We start from the raw sequence: 12,815 nt of genomic DNA, 5'->3' as shown, positions 1-12,815 counted from the left end.
CCACTTCCTCTACCCCATACAGAAAGGAATCTCCTCATCATTACCTATCTGGTAAGCATCATTTAATTTCTTTTTGGAGACCTCCAAGAAGGTAGAATATACCCCTGTCTCAAAGTAAGCCATTCTACTTTTAGACAGCTTTATTTTTTAGTAAGAATTTTTTTTCTTATGACATCCCCTTCACCAAATCTGTGTTCAAACCAAACCAGATTTCAAGAAACTCCTTGAACTTGGTACTTAGGGATCAAGGTGGCACAGTAGATAGAATGTTAGACTTGGAGTCAGGGAAACCTAAATTCAAATCCTGCTTCACGTACTTCTTAGTGACCCTACTGACTGTTGATGGTATGACCCCGGACAAGTCATTTAACATTTGTCTGACTCAGTTTCCTCACTTGTAAAACTGTGGATAATAATAACACCTACCTTGCAGTTGTGAGGATCCAATGAGATAATTTTTGTATAGTGCTTTGGAAATCTTCAAGTGTAATATAAATACTACTAGTAGTGTTAGTAGTAGTAGTAGTACTACTTCTAGTAGTTGTAGAAGAAAGAGAAGGAGGAGGAGGAGGAGGAGGAGGAAGAGTCCTTCTCCTGATTCCATAAATTTATAGAAGCTGTTCTTCATGCTTGTAACATACTGACTCATCTCTGTCTCTCTGAAACCTTGTCTTCTCTCAAGGTTGAACTCAGAAGCAATTTTCTTGGGCGAGACTTTCCCAAACCTCTTTTACTATCTATTGTTAGGGTTCACTTCCTCTTTAATATTGTGCTTACATTTCCCTAGTAAAATGTAAGCTGCTTGAAGACAGAGGCTGTCTTTATATCTGTAGCACCTCACATACAGATAGTAGAAACTCAGTAAAATATTGTTGAACCGAATTGAATTCAGTGACTAAAGTGACTTCCTTTGCATCCCCAGCACTTAGCACAATACACACCATGTAGCAGGTGCTTAATAAATGTTAACTGACTAATTTGCCCAGGGTCTAACAGCTATTATGCATCAGAGACAGGATATGAAAACCAGATTTTCCTGACTTTGAGGTCAGCTCTCTGTTAACTCTGCTATTCTGCTTCTCTTGAATTTAAATTGCCTAACCTCTCAGTGTTCTAGACTACTCCCTAACACTGTAAGTTACAGGGAATAAGTGATGACCTGCATTGGCAAATTGTGTTTCCTCCTCTGGAAGCTTCTTCTATCAATAAAAATCACAGGTTTGGTCTCCATCCCTATTCTCAGCACTTAGCAGAGTGCTGTCTACATAGCAGAAACTCAACATTGCTAAAACAAATTGAATTCATGTGCTAGAGTTTATTTATAACTAGTATGCCCTTTGGTCCAACTGCAATTTGATTCTTTGGGGATAGCTGTGGTCTAGGATATAGAGCCATATGACATCATTGGGAGAAAATTGGTGATAAAGAACTGTTTTCTTGTATCTTGGATCACTGAAAGCATTTGGAAATTACCCCAAAGCATTCCAATCTGACTTCTTTCTTCTATTAAATTCTAGAATCAATTCATTGTCCATTTATAATGTCTCACTGTACTGATGGCAGTACTTTAGAGGCAGCTATGTGCTGCAGAGGATAGATCACTGACAGAATCTGGAAAACCTGAGCTCAAATTTAACCTCAAACACTTACTAGCTGTCCATCCCTGGACAAGTCACTTAATCTCTATCTGTCTGTTTCCTCATCTATAAAGTGTGGATAATAATAGCATCTGCTTCCCAGGGTGGTTGTGAGAATCAAATGAGTTAATATATGAAAAGTGCTTTGCGAACCTTAAAAGTGTTACATAAGTGTCAGCTACTATTAGTATGGACTTATTTGATACTCTCCAGTCACTGTATGCCATAGTCTAAATAATAAGTAATTTTCAACTGTTTTGTTTTTCCTATGTGAATTTATAAACCAATCTCTTTCAAGCAGTCATTTCATTGAGGATGCCTTCCAAGTGTTCTAAAAGCTTTTGGATTAAGCACTGATTCTAGAGAATTTCATCATGTAAAAGGGAATTCCTTTTCCATTTGAAATGTTCTCAGGAGATCCTCCATAATAGAGGCACTTTGCTCATCATTCCCTATGTCTGTCCAACTGAAAATGTGAACTCTGCCCAGGATCTCAGCGTTCTGAGAAATGACTTTTCAATGTATCTTGCCTAGAACCAGGCCTGTACCTCACTTCCCTATCAAAGGAAGAGGAAAAGGACCTTTTTGTACAATATGTACAAAAATATTTCTAGCAGTTTTATTTGTGGTTGCAAAGAATTGGAAACTGAGGAGACACCAATCAACTGTAAAATGACCGAACAAGTTATAGTATATACATGTGAGAGAGTACTATTATAAGTGCTATAAGAAATGATGAAGAGTATGGTTACAGAAAAACTGGGAAGACTTGTGTGAATTGATGCAAAATTAAGTGAGTAGAATCAGAACAATTTATACAATAATAGCAATATTATAATAAAGGTATAAGTATATATATCAGTATATATTTAATATTTAACATAAATATAGCAAAAATACTCAATTTTGAAAGACTAATCAACACAATGGTCAACCACAATTCCAAAAGACTCATGAGAAAACATTCTACTCACTTCCAGAAGAGAACTGATCAACTCAAAATGTAGATTCAAACATATTTTCTTCTCTTTTCTATGCTTTTTTTTGGACTTAAATAACTTAGAAACTTGTTTTGCATGACTATAAGTATTTGTTTTGAGATTTGTGGGTGAAGGAGAGGATGGGAGAAGGGAGAGAATTTGGAACTGAAAACAAAATGAAATTGAATTTATAAATAAATAAAAATAAAACTTCTGTACCAATTTGAGAGTCACTTTCTGCAGATAATTTATGTTAGATTGTTTATAACATCTTTTCTAACTTAAAAATATACTTGTAAATGTAGTCTATCCCTATGTGTGTATGTGGATATATATGAATATATGCATATTTATGGATATACATGTATATACATATATGTATGTGTGCATGTATATGCAGCTTGGTGGTACAGTGGATAGGGTGCTAAGCCTGGAGTCAGGAAGACCTTAGCTCAAATCCAGCCTCAGATACTTACTAGCTGTGTGACCGTGAGCAAATCACTTAATCTAGTTTGCCTCAATTTCCTAATCTGTAAAATAATCTAGAGAAGAACATGGCAAGCCACTGTAGTATTTTTGCCAAGAAAATCCCAAATGGAGTCATGAAGAGTTGGACAGTTGGACAGGACTGAAACAGCTAAACAACACTACACACACACACGTACATATATACATAGAGAAATGGAGAAACAGAGAGATACACAGAGAGAGAGAGAGAGACAGAGAGAGAGACAGAGACAGAGACACACAGAGAGAATCCTTAATGGAAGATCCGTGGAAAGATAAAATTGCACAGAATAAGAGAATGTGGACTGCAATAACATATTGGTAGAAGAATTACCCAGGAAGATAAGATCACAGATCTGATTTTTGTGTGTGGCTTGTACAAATCATTCTCGATATTCTGTTGTTCTATGGAGACAGAGTAGTTAAAGTGAAAAAATATAGGGTTTGGAGTCACAGAACCTGAATTTGAAAACCGTTTCCTACACTTATTAACTTGGCAAATGACCTCTCTTGATCTGTTTCTTTGTCAATCAAGTTGATATAATATTTGTACCATTTGCCTCAAAGGAATGTTGTAGGGAAACTGATTTGCGAATCAATATATATGTGAGCTGTTACTATTATCTGTGTATGATGTATGCAATATATCAGTTCTATATTTAGTCAGAATTTCATTAAAAATACAGAAATCTGTTCACAGTTAAGACTCTCAGCCTCTTCATAAAAAATAAAAGAAGAAGATTTTTACTAGAGAAGGATATCATGGCATAAACAAAGTTTAAGAGTGCTTATAAAGCAACACCCTGGGTGGGGACTGTCAAACCTTTCAGTTGAGCATCATCTCTAATGAATTGTGGCAACTGATTGGCAGAACAGTAGAAACTGCTATTCTATAAACTATAGTGATGGGTTACCTAGTAACCACAGAACAGCTACATTCCATTCACTGAGAATGTTCTCTTAATTGGACAAAGAGATTTAAAAGAACATGGCTGGAGAAGACAGATGAGAGATAGAGATGATTTCAAGTGATTGATGTGGTTAATAGATAGGATTCCTCCTGAGACCTCACCCTAATTTTCAGAAGATTTAGGAATGTTTTATTAATAAAAGGGATTCATCTAAGCTGCCCAAATGCTAGTGTTATCCTAGTTTCAGCTGTAGGCAAAATAAAAACAAAGAGTCAGGATGTAGCATATTAACTTGCAGAGAAAACAATGTATGATCTCTCATTGGTAAAAATTGCCATTTTTCAGTTGAAAAATCTGTACTTGTGTTCCAATATTAGTGTCTTCTCCATTGATTGATACAACTCGAGGACTTTCAGTTAGTGTTTGTGTATCATATTGGTTCTTTATCATTTGTGCTATTTTTCTTATTTACTCAGTTTCTAGATGTTTATATTTTTCTACATTTGTTGCTTGTTTAAACGCTGAAGTTACAGAAAAGCAAATTATAGGTAGAAAATAATGATACTTTCTACCCATACAAAACATTTGAAAACTAAAATAGCAAAAATGAACTGTGTAACTAGTACAATGTACAAACTGCAAAACTCCAATTTGGGAAGGCATATATTAAATTTTTTTTTCAATGTTTCATTGTTTTCTTTTAGTCAGATGAATTGATGGCTTAAGATTATTTCCTTCTTCATAGGGATACAATTTTTAAATTTTCATAAGGCCCACTCTAGTGTGAGTATTCATTGCTTGTGATAAGTAATAAATTAATCTGTAACTTTGGATTCAAAGTGATATAAAATTCAAAACTTACACCTATTACCTAATTATCAAATGTGCCAGTAACTACTCTGGCTGAGTGACAGCTGAGCAGCATGTGACCAGGTCTCTAAGAGTGGAGCACATATTATCTCATCAGCCCTTAAGTCCAAAAAGGTTTTGTTTCATGACTGCACTCACTAATGAGTTTGCATGAAGGCAATTAAATTCAATTGATTTTAGTATGTTGTTAAGACAATATTCCTTGAAGAAAAAAAAAAACAACTCAGGTCACTGAATTTTCTTCCTGTTGCTAGCATGAAGTGTCAAGACTTCCTTCTTCAGAGTTTTAAAATAAAGAATACATATAACAACATAAACAAATTTAGGGTATTAATTGTATCATAAGCAAAATACAGGTAGTCTTTTTTTATAGTTTCATATTTAATTTCACTACTTACTTGACATTCAACACAGATGAATAAACAGCTTTATTGTATTTCTCACTGTACTGGGGCATTGTTTCATACCTTACTTGCAGATTGCTTTCCCCCATGAAACACTGACAACTTGGTTCACTGACAATCATACACATTCTTTTGGCTAAATTTCCCTGCCACCAGGTATACCTTAGAAAAGGATAGGAACTTTTCTCTCCCTCTTAAAAATAGCATATAGTCCTTTAGGGCTATTTTTTTCAAAAATGTCTTTGCTAGCAAATTCATGAAAATTTAGAGTTTTAACAAGGACAGAATGACCAGGATTTGTCTCAGGGTATTAAAAATTTATAGGATGTTGACAACATTTTGAAGTCATTAAGCACTGTGAACTCAGCACCTAGATGACAAGATAGATCTTCTCTGAACTGAGAATTCCAAATGAAGATGCTTTCTCTACCAAACCTGTACTGCCACATATTGTCTTAGAGAGTTACTTAATTATGCTAAGAAATGAGGTGACTTGCCCAGGGTCAGTAAGCATATGTCTTAGAGAAGATGTGAATACTGGTTTTCCTGACAAACCTAGCTCTCTATCCTCCTGTGTATTTCATGGTGCTTTTCAGTTGATAAGAATTAAAGTCAAGTTTAGTAAACAATAATTTATTAAATTCATACTATGTACCAGGAACTGAGCTGAGGATGAAAAAAAGGTACAAACAGTCCCTGTTATCAAGGAGTTCAAAATTCAGTTGAGAAGACATTATGTCGATATTTACATACAAATTATATATATATATACACATACATATAATGAAGATAATCTTAGAGGGAAAGCACTAATATTAAAGGGAATTGGAAAAGACTTTTCTTGCAAAAAACCAGGAGGCAGAGATTAAATGGGAGAGAATTCTGGGCATGGGGGACAGACAGTGAAAATGGACAATTGGTTTGAGGAGTATTGTGTGTGGAACAGCGAGGAAGCTAGTGTCACTGAATTATAGAGTTAAGGAAGTAAGATATAGGAAGACTGAAAAGGGCAGGTTATAAAGGGATTTAAAAGTCAAATAGAGGATTTAATATTTTATTCTGTAGGGATTAATTTATTGAATCAGAATTATTGAATGGGGATGGGGTGACATGGTCAGACCTCTACTTTAGGAATGTCCTTTCCTTTCCTTTCCTTTCCTTTCTTTCCAGTTTCCAACATTCATTTTTATAAGATTTTGAGCTCTAAATTTCCCCTCTCATTCCCCTTCCAAAGATGGCAATCTTGAAACAGGCTATACATGTACAATCATATTAAACTTATTTCCACATTACTCATGTGAAAGAAGAATCAGAACAAAAGGGAAAAACCGCGAGAAAGAAAAAAACAAAAAAAAAGAAGAAAATATTAAACTTCAATCTGCATTGACTCCATAGTTCTTTCTTTTGATGTGGATAGCATTTTCCATCATGAGTCTTTTGGAATTAAAGGGCTAAGTCTATCAAAATTGGTCATTGCTCAATGTTGCTGTTACTGTGTACAATGTTCTTCTGATTCTTTTCACTTCATTCAGCATCAGTTTATGTAAGTCGTTTAACTCTCTCTTTGGGATACAGACCTAGTATTGCTATTGCTGGATCAAAAGGTATGCACAATATTATAGCTCTTTGAGCATAGTTCCAAATTGCTCTCCAGAATGGTTGGATCAATTCACAACTCCACCAACAATGCATTAGTGTTCCCATTTTCTAATATCTTCTCCAACATTTATCATTTTCCTGTTTTATCATATTAATAAATTTGACTCAGTTCTCTATATATTTTTGAAAACAGCCAAAGAGACTGGCTGCAAAAATTGTTTTCCAGCATTCTGCTTCTCTTCTAATCTTGGTTGCATTGTTTTTGTTTGTGCAAAAACTTTTAAATTTAATATAATAAAAATTATCCATTTTACATTTCATAATGTTCTCTATCTCTTGTTTGGTCACAAATTCTTCCATTCTTCATAGATCTGACAGATAAACTGTTTCTTGCTCTCCTAATTTGCTTATAATATCACCTTTATGTTTAAATCATATACCCATTTTGACCTTCTCTTGGTATACTGTGCAAGATGTTAGTCTATACCTACCTTCTGCCATACTATTTTCCAGTTTCCCCAGCAGTTTTTATCAGATAGTGAGCTGTTATCCCAGGAGCTGGAGTCTTTGGGTTTTCACAGTCTAGTTATTGACTACTGTGTCTTATGTACCCAACCTATTCCACTGATCCACCACTATATTTCTTAGTCAGTACTAAGTACTTTTGATGATGGCTGCGTTATAATATAGTTTTAGATCTGATACAGGTAGACCAAGGAAGATTCATTTTGTTAGCTTAGTGGAGGAGAGACAAGGCAGGGAGACTGATTAGAAGGCTGCTGCAGTAGGCCAGATGATAGTCAGGTGATGAAGAACTGCACAAGGGTGGTGGCAGTGTCAGAGGAGAGAGCATAAACAAGAGATACTGCAAAGGAAGAATTCGCAGGACTTGGCAATAAATTGGATATGAAGAGAGGGGAAGAAGAGAGAATGAAGAGTCAAAGAAGACACTTGGCTCGCCAGTTTGGGGGACTGGGAGGATGGTGGTACCCTCAACAATCATAGAAAAGTTAGGAAGAGAGGAGGGGTTGGGGAAAGAAATAATGAGTTCAGCTTTGGATATGTTTAGTTTAAGTTGTTTATGGGACATCTAGTTCAAAATGGCCAATAGGCAGTTGAAGATGAGAGATTGGAGGTTGGGAGAAAGGTTAGAGTTGGATAAACATATCTGAGAGTCATAAGGATAGAGATGATGGTTGGTTCTGTAGGAGATGATGAGATCATCAAGCAAAATAGTGTAGAGGAAGACATATCTTGATTAGTATGCATGGTCTGGATAAAAATTTAGGTGAAAAAGACTGATTAAATTACAAAGGTGTAAAAATGACTCCCTTCTGTGAGGACCCAGTTGAAATTTTGTAACAAAATTTGTAGTGGTCTCAGTCAACATCATTTCTTCAGTTTCTCCAGTATCATTTAGCAACATGTGAATAGGAATGAAGGCAGTAGTAATTGAAGACTGGGTCTTGACAGGGCAGTATCAGCAATAAGATAAAGGAACGAGGGACTCGATTGAAGAGGACAGTGTAGAATTGATGTGATTTATCAAAGAGTCAAGATGGGAAAGGGAGAAGTAGGATGATGGCCTGAGAAAGAACTGAGGGATAGAAGGTGAGGATGAAGAACAGGGTTAGGGATTGTAACAGTTTGTATTATTTGACCCAGGCATAACAATTTGTAGTTGTGGCTCCTGCATATAGGGGGTTACAATAACAAACAAAAATAAAATTTATAAGTTTGAAGAGGTTTTATCAGATAATCTTGTTCCTAGGTGCCAAATGAACTAGTAACTAGGATTTAATCCGTGATTCTCTCATTCTTGCCAAATTGAGCTCATTCTTCCTAATCTTGTGTGTATCTAAGGCTCTGGTTAAATGCAAGCTACTTGAAGTCTTGGACAGTTGTCTTTATTATCTCTAGCTATCACAATGCTTGCCACTTGAAAAGCACTTAACACTTTTGATTAATTGATAGTTCCTCTTTCCCTCTGTAGATGAACTCTCTCAGAACCTTGCTCACCTTTTGAAGAAGAAAACAGAATTCACATTTCCCTTCCTTGTCCTCCACCCTTATACCCTACAGAACACTTTCCCAGCCTCAAGCTGGGAAAATGGGTTTTGGTTGTATCTCTCACAAACTTAGAGTTAATTTATTTACACTCAAAAGAAATCTCAGATGAATAGGCTCCATAGTCAAGCTTTTCCTACTCAACCCCATCCCCCACACCCTATTACCTATTTTGGATACTACCATTTTAGGTCATGTCTCCACACTTCCTTTGCCCATCTGTTAGATGGTTTCTACTGATGGTACCAAACAGGTTAGACCAGAGAAGTGAAATAGTAAAAAAATCAATCTATTTTATGACATTATATATGTTGTTTCCAATAATCTGTTGTATTATAAAAAATAAGGATCACTTATATATATATATATAGATCTAAAAATTTTCACACATCATAAAAAGTAAAATTTTGGTATAAATTTTGAGTGACATTATGCAAATAATAAAATACATCTGCAAATGCTCAATTAAAGGTCTCTCATCAATAGATCTCTGTGTTCCAGAGAATTTCTACCATTTTCTCTAAGGATATTGAAGCTTAAAAGTTACTTCTGAAATTAGAAAGTATATTCATCTCAGGATATAACCCAAAGCCTGGTCTATATGGAGCAACAATTTTGTTTTTTTTTTTTGTTTTGTTTACTAATACCATCAATGGTTTTGCTATTTTTCATTACAAAGATATAATGTATCAACAGCATTGTCACTAAATAGGTTTTTACAGGTCAACATGGAAACCTAACAGAAATTTGTAACATTTCTTCTATGAAAAATGTTTCAAGTTCCAAGTACCTCATTTACAAATAATCTGTAAATACATAACTCATTAATATTCAGCAAGGATTTAGTAAGTGTTTACTATATGATAGGAACTGTGCTAAGTGCTAAGAATGCAAAGAGCAAAAATAGTCATTGCCCTAAAAGAGCTTACATTCTAGTAAGGAGACAGAATACAAGAATCAAAGCATACAAGATAAATAGAGGATACATAAAAGGTAACCTTTGATGATATGGCACAAAAATTGTCAACTGATTGGATGAAGTGTGAGCCAAAGAGAAAAATTAAGGATGGCATGAAGGTTAAAATTTGTGGTGACTGGAAGAATAATGACTTCTTTAAAAGTTAAGAAGAGGGATGGGTTTGAGGGAAATATGAATTCAATGTTGGACTGTTGAGTTGGAGATCCCTATCAGACATACAATTCAAAACGTTCAATAAGCAGTAGGTAATACTGAACTTGAGCTCAGGAGAGAGACTGGAGATGGATAAAAAGATATGGGACTCCTGCTCAGAGATGACAATTGAATCTACATGAGCTGATGAGGTCACCCACTAAGAATGTAAAGACTGAAAAGAGAGGATAGAATCTTGGGGCAGGACACCCATGGTTAGTGGCTGTGACAGGATATATTTAAATCACTGTACTTGCTAAAAAAAAATAACCAAATATAAAAACTGGATGAGATATATCAACAAATCATAAAAGAAATACACTCAGAAGTATTAGAGACAAAGGCAAAGTAAAAAATGGAAAGAATCCACAAGTCATTTGCTAAAAGAAAATACAAATTAAATATATCAAGAAATGTTAGAGACAAAATTCAGAGGTTTTAGGAAAAAGAAAAAACACTGTAAATATCTATGAAGATAGAGATCAAGTTCTAAGGAACCAGTCAGGATCACACAAGATTTTGCAGGACTACTATAAAATAAATGAAATTTTGTAATATGACAGAACAAAGAGCAAAATAAAAGGTACTAAACCAAGAGTAAAATCTTGAAAAACCAAATATAATTCTACAGGGAAAATAATAGATCTTTAATATATTTGAGTGCTTTTGCCAGAGCTGAGTGGAATCCTGAAATGGAAATAAGATAAACCTAAAAAGGTAATAGTTACATTTTAGAAGTTTGAAGGGAAGAAATGATGATCAAGTGTTTACTTTCCAATGGGAAAAAAGAAAATTGTGACTTCAAAATCCTGAAGACTTCAGTAGTCAAACTTGGAGCAAACAAAGACAATCTAGGGCCTTGGGATTTTATGCTGTGTTTGATTTTAAAGGTTAAAGAAAAGAGAAAAAAGAGACCAGAACTTTTTGTTTCTCATAATGTCAGAAGAATAATATACAAATATGGAGATAGGAATTGGGATGAGATGGGGAGCAGGTATTTCATGAACCTCATTTATTTAAAACAGTAGGAAGAAGATTGAACTTACATAGGCATTCACACACACATACAAACATACAAAGAATTTAGTACTGAAATGCATTGAAAAGAATGGGGACAAGAAGGAAGAGGTAGAAATTAGGAAAGAGGATAGAATTGGAGAGGCAATAATCACAAACAAACTTCAACCACAGGGGATGAATTATGAAGGGGGAAGAATTATAAGGAAGAGAAGAAAGGGCAAGAAACTGTAACCAAGGTCTTGATAGGATAAAGAGAGGAAAACCAGAGGAATAGGATTAGCTAATCCTAATTATAGATGATTAGTGTTGATCCTACTCACTTTATTTTACCACTTTCTTTTTCTTTGTGAAAGGACAGGGGTGGTGGTGGGGGAATGAGGAGGCATTATAATTAATACAGTACAGTTAAAAGCAAATCTAACAATAATAAACAACCATGAATGTAAATGGGACAAAGTCATTCATAAAACATAAGAGGAAACAAAGTGGTTTAAAAACCAGAATCCAGGAAAATCAGGTTTGTTTGTTTGTTTACCAAACAAAACAAAACAAAACCCAAACATATGAAACCTAAATATTCAGATAGAGTTAAAACAAGAGTCTAGGATAGAATCCATTAGGATAAAAAAAAAACAAAAAAAAACACAACAACCCATGGGTGGCAATCATGTACTAAGCAAAGTAACAGAGAGGATAGTTGGCCCTGGACATCCATGCAGTTGCTTCCAAGGCTGAGTACCAGCAACCTACCAGAAGGCCTGGGAAGTAGAAGAATCAGCAGAAGCTTGGAGAGCTCAGTCCATAGATGGTAATGGAGTCAGACTACTGGTCAGAAGGATATTAGAGGGAATCTTTTGCTGGCACTGGGTTTGGGACCCTTTTGCATTGCCCACCCACAGTTTTGGGTCACAGGCTCAGGGTAAAGAGGAGCACTAGCCCATCAGCACATGCTACTACCTGGGAGCTGGGGTACTGATCACAGTTCCAGGGTGGAGAAGAGTGCTTGTGGTCACCCATAGAATGACTAGAGCATAGGCCAGGAAAGAAGTGACCATATCTCTCCCAAGATCATATCACCATGGAAGAACTAAAAACTTACAGATCCTCCCAGAACTAGTTCATAGCACTCTTTCAAAAATGGACCATGTATTAGGGCATAAAAACCTTACAATGAAATGCAGAAAAGTGGAAATATTAAATGAATACTTTTCAAACCACACTGCAATACAAATTATATTCAATACAGAGTCATGGAAATATGTTAAAATTAATTGGGAACTAAATCTAATCCTAAAGAATGAGATCAAAGAATAAATCATAAAAATAACAAATAATTTCAACAAAGACAATGATGAGACAGTATATCAAAACTTATGGGATGCAGTGAAAGCAGTACTTAGGGGAAAATTTACGCCTCTAAATACTTACATTAATAAAATAGAGAAAGAACAGATCAATAAATTGGGTATGTAACCAAAAAAAAGACTAGAAAGAGAACAAATTTAAAATACCCAATTAAATACCAAATTGGAAATTCTGAAAATCAAAGCAGAGAATAATAAAAGTGAAAGTAAGATAACCATTGAGCTAATAAATAAAACTAGGAGCTGATTTTATGGGGGAAAAAACCGCAATAGAATAGACAAATC

The sequence above is a fragment of the Notamacropus eugenii genome, chromosome 7 (assembly GCF_028372415.1).
Source record: "Notamacropus eugenii isolate mMacEug1 chromosome 7, mMacEug1.pri_v2, whole genome shotgun sequence".
In the NCBI taxonomy this organism is placed as follows: Eukaryota; Metazoa; Chordata; class Mammalia; order Diprotodontia; family Macropodidae; genus Notamacropus; species Notamacropus eugenii.
This window is presented reverse-complemented; position numbering follows the sequence as displayed.